Source organism: Hydra viridissima, unplaced genomic scaffold (genome assembly GCF_058129835.1).
Source record: "Hydra viridissima isolate aposymbiotic clone 2 unplaced genomic scaffold, HvirCarnegie_v1 scaffold_5, whole genome shotgun sequence".
Lineage (NCBI taxonomy): Eukaryota > Metazoa > Cnidaria > Hydrozoa > Anthoathecata > Hydridae > Hydra > Hydra viridissima.
The window spans coordinates 13,505,009-13,514,306 of record NW_028324304.1 but is presented as its reverse complement, the minus strand read 5'-3'; the positions used below and the strand labels follow the sequence as shown (position 1 = coordinate 13,514,306).

Here is a 9,298-nt window from a genome sequence, read left to right as displayed (position 1 = left end):
GAAGTTTTTACTGTAAAAAGCGAAGAAAAAAAAAGTCCATTGCTATAAACATTCAAAAAATTCCGTTTTTAAGATAAAAACTTCGCAATTAAGTCTAATGCTATAAACGAACAAGAGAATCGCTTTTTCAGATAAAAAATGATTTTTGATCTTTATTTCAGAAATTTTCTTCGTGATTTTTAGCGGCCATTGTTGGAACAAAGTTAGCGCTTCAAAATCATTGAACATTCTTTGTTTGTGTTTTTATGTAGATATTTTTATAGATAAAACTGAAAAGGATTTTTCAATAAACTAGTTACTTAAAATCTGCATTTAATCGATTATTCAGTTCCTTGTTGAGTTTCGTAAACAATGCATGCATGAATTTAACATTCCATGCTTATTTTTATAGGTTTTCGATAGTAATTTTGGTTAAATAATTTTTTTATAATGTTTGGCTAAAGAAAAGTATAAATAGTCGACAAATATGCCATATAATACATAAATACATAACAAAATAAATGGCTGTCTAAAGAACTTAAAATTTTACTAGAAAAAAGATCAGAGAAAGTAACGAGGTTCAGCCTACTTAGTAACTAATAAAGTTTATTAAGTAGGCCTACTAAATAAAAACTAAAATAAAAATTGCTATCAATTACGTATTACGCATTAAAAAAAGTCCGTGAATTTTAGTGACGAATACGTTTTATGCTTTAAGCAATGGCCGAAAAAAATACAAATAGCGAAAACTTCTTCGAGTTTACGCATTTTTTTACGAAAAAATAATTTACTTAAAAAATTACGTTTCTACTAAAGATTTTTTTTCTCGAAAAAAACTTCGAAATGTTTATAGCATTGGCCCCAGTTCATAACTTTAAAGATTTTTAAAGAACTAAAACACTACGTTTCTCCTTTACAAAAAAAAGCTATATGACAAAATGGTGACTAAAACTTATAGCTTTCGATAAACTAATTTTAATAACACAACCGAAACCAGATTACCAACTGAAATCAAAATGTTTTAAAAAGGTAAGCTTTTAGTAAAACGAGAATTATAAAAGAATTAATATACGAAAAACTATTAAAAGTATAATAGTTCCCAAGCAATATCAACAAAGCCATTTTGTGACGTTTGATTTCACAGTCTTTAGACAGTTAATTCCTGCATTTAAACGAAAGACAAACCAACCAATTGAACAATTATTTCTTTTTTTGTAAAGATTTTTTGACAGCCTCATGCTATAGTCAGTCATCAGTTCCAACGAATTACTTTACAACCAAGTTAACGAACAGAGGTGGTAGCATTTCACCTTTTACTAAGCTGTCTTATGCATATTGAGGAGGTAAGAAAATCTATTAAGAGAAACTTTACATTGATAATATAACTTTAGGAATTTTGGAGATTGTGAGATCGATTGAGAAAAGAATGCATAATTATCTATCAAACTTTGATTTTTATGCAAATTCATTAATTAACAATGAAAAAATTTACATCAGTTTATGAAAACTTTTTTAAAATAGGCACTCTTGTTTTAAAAGAGTAATTTAGTTAGAGCAGTTATGATTTCTTTTAGAGCGATTATGATTTCTTTTAGAGCAGTTATGATTTCTTTTAGAGCGATTATGATTTCTTTTAGAGCAGTTATGATTTCTTTTAGAGCGATTATGATTTCTTTTAGAGCAGTTATGATTTCTTTTAGAGCGATTATGATTTCTTTTAGAGCAGTTATGATTTCTTTTAGAGCGATTATGATTTCTTTTAGAGCAGTTATGATTTCTTTTAGAGCGATTATGATTTCTTTTAGAGCGATTATGATTTCTTTTAGAGCAGTTATGATTTCTTTTAGAGCAGTTATGATTTCTTTTAGAGCGATTATGATTTCGGATTGATCTCCCTCAAAATAAAGCGACTACTGGTTTTAAAAAACATTCAAAAGCTTGCTTCATTTTTTATAGCAAACTTTTGTGAAACTAAAGGAGAAAAAAAAATTCTTTTACTTTTTCTAAACTTCTTCAACTCATGTTCGGTTACAAGAAAACCTTCTCTCGAACCGTTTTGTTGAAAGTATTTTTTTTTTTCATATCTTTAAAGCATTGAAATTATTTGATATTATTAAATTAAAAAAAAAAACATTTTAAAAATTTTATGTTCAGAAAAAAAAAACTATGGAAAACGAGAGAAACGGTTATCACTGAAATTTGAGGGACTTTCTCTCATTAAAATATCTTTTTCCAATTTATAAACTTGTTTTTCCTACCTTTCTTTATTATATAAATACAATTAATTATAAAAAGCTTGCTTAAAGAAAATTTTAAATACCGCTCTCTCTCTCTTAATAGAATGGTCTGGAAAACAGGAGTTGTTGACATAGTCTTTTCTTCAATTGGAATTTTTATTTGTGGCGCTGGCTTGTATATTCTGCTAAAAGTGAGAAAAACAAACATGGATAAAACTCAATGGTACATTATCACGAACCTCTGCATACTTGACTTTTGCTCCTGTTTAACTCTCACTGTAAATTCATTACTTTACATTACAAATACTGAATACTCTGTTGAGATTTTAGAAGCGTTTGCTGAAAATCTCACTGTAAATTCATCGTCTTACATTACAAGTCCTAAATACTCTGTCGAGATTGCAGAAGCGTTTGCTGATACTTTCATGATTGGGTATTATGGAGCAACATTATGGCTGGTGTTCGACCGATATTTGCACATAAAGTTAAATTTAAAGTACAAAATCTATTGGTCGAAAACTAAAACAACAACCTTCACTCTCGTTTTATGGGGTTTTAGCATACTGAGCGGGGTTCTGCTTCGGTATTATAATAAGGAAAATGAGATGTTTTTTTTGTTGATTGCTTTTGACGCTGTTATAGTTATGTGCTCAATCTTTGTATATGGTACTGCGTTAGCAGTATCCCGAAATAGAAAAGCAATTGGATGCTCTTACAAAAATCGCAGATCAGTTTTTAGAGGATTGTTACTCACATCAGTTATTTTATTGGCATATTTTGTATTCATGACGATCCCTGATATTATAATTATCTGTACTTATAAAGACATGGAAAAATGGAGCATCGCCATGTATTCTTACTTAAACTGCAGCTATATTGTGGCCATGTGGATCGATTCTCTAGTGTACGTCATGATTTGCCCCCAAAGCCTAATATTTCTTAAAACTAAACAGCAGAGTTTTAAAAGCAGAAGCACTTTCAGTGAAAGAGAAAACCCAATATATTATTTAGAAAAACAACAGATTAGATAGTCAATTACAACCAATTTTTTGATTCAAAAAATGTTATTAGTAATTAAATAGAATTTTCTCATGTGCACAAAAAGTTCCCATGTAAAACAATATAAACTTATTTAAACAAGTAATGTGCTTAGAAATAAAATATACATACCGCATACAACTTCACTTTCATTTTTAAAAGCTACTACATGAGTCCAAGTAATAAATAGTAAGAAAATCTCTCCCCAGAACAACTGTTTTTCATTCAAAGAGCAAATTTTATTTTTCTTTACATTTGAATATCACAAATGTCACAAATTGAAAATCAGTAGAACACATGAATCAAATGAAATCTTATTTATAGCGTTTCTTTTGCAGTTTCCTACTTAACTTTCAATACAATTCTATAAAACTTAGCATCTCCAATATTGACTTGATTATAGTTTTATTATTCATTAAGTAATGGTTTTCGGTATATATCTAAAGCTTTTTCTTATATAGTTATGCAAAGCATATAAAATATCGGCAATGAAATGAAACAAATGTCTAGTTTTTCCATTATCTCGATGCATATAAAAGCATCAGATAATTTTAACGTTGATTCTACGGATTTTTAGCATACTGACTCCAACGGTATTTTGTTTTTTTTTCAGAGATCATATTATATATCATCTTAGTTGTATTTGATGTCGTCGTAATTCTGTTTTCGAACTTCGTAAACGGTAGCGCATTAATAATATTCCGACAAAAAAAAAAGATAGTTTTGTACCATAGATGTCAAAGACCAGATGTGAAAAAAATAAAGGAAATCATTCACTTCAAGTGTATGATTGAATAGCGTAGCGTAAATGAATATAATAATTTCCAGAGATTTTGATTTTGTAAGCGCTCGCCAAATTATTCTTTCTTTGTATAATATAAATAATCATTTTAAACTTTACTAAAGTTCTTCTTAAAAATGAAAGTTTTGAGTTAAATTGATATTGCTCACAATGATCAGAAAAAGGTGCAAAATTAAATTGCTTTAAGATATTGGTGTAAATATTGAGTTGAAAGTTATGTATAACCATCCAAGAGAGAGTTGTCTAATATTCAAAAGCAGATAAAATCTACTGGTAAATATTACGCTAATTCTAATAATGTAACGCTTACTAACAAGAGCTTGATGTATATTTTTAGTAACATTAAGTATTAACGAGGAGGTTTGGAAATTTAATTAATAAATCATCCTGGTCAGTTTTTCAGTATCATAATCCTGGTCAGTTTTTCAGTATCATAATTCTGCCGTCTTTGGTAATGTGAATCTGATTAACATTTTCGTCAAATTAACTTCAACCATATATCCTGCTGCTGACTGTGGCATTGCATTTATGCAAAAAAGAATGGGTTTTGTCTATGGTGACTCTGTTTCATTCTGTTTAAAGTGTTATCATATGGAAGAACTCCAAATCCGATCAAAACACTATCTGATTTTAAAACACTTTTGCCATTGCTTGTTATTGGTGTAAGTAAACAGGTAGTAGAAAAAGTAAGCAGGTTGAGAATAAAGCCATCTACTACTAATAATTTAGAGATGATGATATCAAATGTTGGCCACATCTAAATTTAGAGATGATGATGTCAAATGTTGGCCACATCTAAATAAACAAATAATAGAACTACTTGGAGATAAAAATTTGATGGGGTTCAGTGTAAATGGAGTATCAAAAAGAGGCGATTCTTATTTCTTCTAATCTAGACAAAGATCAAGCATGTTATCAATTGTTGAATAAAGCTAGAAAAAAAAAGTGTTTAAAATTTTATTGAACCTGAAGAAGAATTTAATTTTCTTGCTTCCCCAGCCAACATTGACAGACGGGTACCGTACGGGGCCCATACGGGTCTGCAACTGGGTCCCGTATGGGAAGACCAACGGTATCCCGTCGGATCTTGGCCGCGGTTTCCATATGGGGCCCATATGGGTATGCCCGCTGCGTATCCCGTATGGGTCCCAGTCAAATCCCGTACTTTAAAACCATAAGGGGCCCATTTGGGTTTGCAACTGGGACCCATATGGGAAACCCATCGGGAACCCGCCGGATCTTGGCCGCGGTTTCCATATGGGGCCCATATGGGTATGCCCGCTGGGTTACCCGTACAGTTCCCACAAAGTTTGCCAATTGCAAATCTTGAAAATCTACGTTTATAATTTACAGATAAAATAAAACTGTATATGATTTGACTGTTTGTTTCAAACAAAATAACAATTAAAATTACAATGTCAAAATTGAGAGAATTTTTAACCATTCTTTAATCGCGTATCATCTGATTTCACGGTTGTTTCGCGAATTGGAAGCTTTTCCATCGTTTTATTCTCGTTTTGAAGCTTTTTCTTGTTTCAATATAAGCTGTAAAAAATAAAATTTAACTGTTAGTCTGAAATTTTATAGGTAACACACCTGGTTTTATTCATTTAATATATTATAAAACTCTCTACTCAACACTCTTCAGATAAAAAATTGTTGTGATAGTAAATGTATAACATTCCTTTAGTTACTGATAAATAAATTATAATTTTATATTGATATTGTATATATTTTTAAATAAATAAACATATATATATATATATATATATATATATATATATATATATATATATATATATATATATATATATATATATATATATATATATATATATATATATATATATATATATATATATATATATATACACTATATATATGCAATAACCACAACGACGGGGGGTGGGGGTGGGGGCGGGTGGGGACAAAGACCCCCTTGATTTTTTCAAATAATATTTTTTCTCACTAAGAACTTAAAAAGTATTTTAGGTACTTCGGTCCCCCACTAAAATGTCAAACCATGGCCCATATATATATATATAAATTAGTAAAAACACTTATCTACAAACAACATCATTCGACTGAAACACTTTTACTTAAACTAACCAATGATATATTTGAACTTTTTTAGTTAACCATACCCAAAAAGTTAAAATTGGTAATTCATGTTCATCTAACCAAAATGTAAAATATGGAGCAGCCCAAGGTACAGTCCTGGGTCCGAATCTCTTTAATATCTTGTTGTGGATATACCAAAATGTCTTGAATACATTTCTAAATGGATGTATGAATCATTCATAAACCAATCAAAAACAAAAATATTAATTATGGCACCACCTATTATTCAAAAAGATATTATTATTAAGGGCACTTTTGTTAACAAGAAATGCATTTGATTTGTTGATTCCGCAAAAACTCTAGATGTGATACTCGACAATCAATTATCTTTAAAAACACAAATAAATAAGATTGTTAAAAATGTTACAATATAATGAGAAAAATACCCAAAATAAAACAATTCTTATCCCATAAAGATCTGTGCACCATAGTATGTTCATTATTATTTTCACAACTATATTATTGTAACTCCCTCTACTTTGGAATTGATAAGACACTATTAAAAAAAACTGCAGTCTGTTCAGAATTGTGCAGCAAGACTGCTCAGAATTGTGCAGCAAAATTTAACACCAGAATAGAAACTCAAGTAAATAACAAAGAATATAACAACTTGCATAGGCTAAAAATTAGAGAAATAATATATTTCAAGGTCGTTTTAATAATGCAGAAATCTATTAAACAGGAAGCACTAACATCTTTATGCAATTTAATTCAATACTCTATGTCAGAAAGAACACTAAAACTAAAAGAAACAAAGTACAATAATCATTTCAGCAATCAAGCATTATCCCAGTATGGTCTTAAACTTTGGAATATACTTCTTAATACCATCAGTATAAAAAAAAGCACAACTATTTTTAATGAAAAACTAAAATCATATTTAACGGTGAATGGAGAACTCTTCCACCAGAAAACTCTTGATTATTAAAATTTCTAGTTTTGTTTAATTTGTTGTACAGCTGAGCAAGTGTATTGCCAACTTCTGACAAAACACAGTAGCTGTGGGTAAACCCATGTATTTATTATTTATTTATTTATATATATAAAAGCCTGTCTAACTTATCTCAATCTACAAACTCTAGAAAAAAGAAGGCAGTTAGGGGATATGATACAATAATTTAAACATTCAAGGGGGTTAATGAAGTAAATTGGTTTCATATCAATGCACACCACATTCCCTTTTAGCACAAGAACCTGCAAGTAATGTTAAAGGCTCTAAATTATATATATATATATATATATATATATATATATATATATATATATATATATATATATATATATATATATATATATATATATATATATATATATATATACACCCTGTTAAGTTGAACCCTTAATAAGTCAGACTTTTATTAAATCGGACAGATTTTCAATTCCCCTTGAACACTCTATACTTACGTAGAGCTTGCTTAATTCTGACATTTTCTAAGTCTAGATATCTATCTATTCCCTTTGATATTTCATATATATATATATATATATATATATATATATATATATATATATATATATATATATATATATATATATATATATATATATATATATACTATAAAATATTATAAAAAATTAAAATTTTCTCCTACAGAAAAACCTTGACAATGGAAGCTATAATATACATAAAAAATCTTTATGCAATCTATAAATGACAAATATTTAATTGGAACCTAACATTATAATAGATAACAATTATTAAAACAAATATTAAAACAATATCTTATTCACTTTTGTCAAAAGGCTTTTCTTGATTATCTCTAAAGGATTGGCAAAATATCAAAAGTATTTTTTTTTTTTTTTGAAATTTTAATGATTCATAAATGTACAAGTTTTAAGCCAGTTACATAAACATAAGCGGAGTAACACTAACATAAACACCTTTTGTATGTTAAATTAAAATTATGTAACTTTATATACCTATTTTTTTGGTTTTGATATACTTCATCAACATTTGAGGTATCTTCTGCATATCTGCATTTTTCTTTTGCTTCAGATTCTGTGTCTATATTTTAAAAAGTACTTATGATAATTATTGATGTATAAAAATTTCATTTTCAAATTTCAATAATTATGATTAAATGCTTAAATAAATTTATAAAAAATTATCAAAATTATTACTTTACTATCTTTGAGAATATTATATAAACTACCTGCAGTTGACAAAATTCTTCCTGAAAACCTAAGCTATCCAACCTCAGGTTCTTGACATATTGATTTAGCTAAGTCTATTTTTTTCATATTTGTCCAGCAAGGCCAATAAAAATCTGTAGATTTTCCAGATGAAATTTTTGATAACACATTTTCACTCATAGCATTCACTAACCAAATTAGTGGTACGTAATCGGTATTGTTTTCTTCATCGAATGCAACATTTGCATACAACATCTTACTCAGTAACACAGTACAGAAATTACACAGTAAGTTACTCTGCTACAAAATGTAAACGAAAGTAGAAAAAATCCATACTCCGCAATCTCCTTTATATAGGAATAAAATATTACTAAATTGCACTTTGGATTTACAGAAAAACGTTCAATGGTCTTCAAAAACCATTCATGATTCTAAGAATATATGCCACAAGGAAGTAAGACAATAATGAAAACCCTCACGTCAACTTTATAATATTATATGCATTTCCTTGTGGCGTTACTTTTCATAAACGTAAATATTAATGAATTCTTTAAAGTATTTATTGTTCAAATTGCATGTAAAACTTTGTAAAATTTTCAACTTTTTACTAAAGAAAGAAAAAGAGAAAAATTTATGTATAAAAAATAAAAATAGTTAAAACAACTTTTTATATAGAGTTTCATAAAAAACATAAAACGAGAAAACGATTATACTTTAATTTATAGGTTATATTGTAAAAACTTTTTTGCACAAGGTAAGTTGCAAATGGCGATAATGGTCTGATTGCATAGATTTTTCCGCATATTACTTTCACCAGATGGGTCCCTAATGGGAAACCCGTAAAAATCCCAGTTTTCTTAGCCCTTATAAACACCACATGCGGCCCATATTACTATTTTTGCTTAATTTTTCAACCGTACGGGACCCATCTGGAAACCAGAACACAAACCCTTCTAAATCCCGTTCCCGTAAGCCCAGTTAAAAACCA

At 28.7% G+C, this 9,298-nt stretch overlaps 1 long non-coding RNA gene and 1 pseudogene across 2 annotated transcripts; one reads left to right on the top strand and one right to left on the bottom strand.

Moving 5' to 3' along the window:
* Positions 1 to 922: 922 nt before the first annotated feature.
* On the top strand, positions 923 to 4,018 carry LOC149888811 (uncharacterized). The gene is made up of 2 exons (XR_016453048.1): positions 923 to 1,322; positions 2,320 to 4,018. It is a non-coding gene; the product is annotated as an uncharacterized LOC149888811 (long non-coding RNA).
* A 1,407-nt stretch (positions 4,019 to 5,425) lies between these two features.
* Positions 5,426 to 8,983, bottom strand: LOC149888810 (uncharacterized; annotated as a pseudogene). The gene is made up of 3 exons (XR_016452648.1): positions 8,331 to 8,983; positions 8,098 to 8,182; positions 5,426 to 5,601 (listed from the first exon to the last, which is right to left on the bottom strand). The product of XR_016452648.1 is annotated as an uncharacterized LOC149888810 (transcript).
* Positions 8,984 to 9,298: the final 315 nt, after the last annotated feature.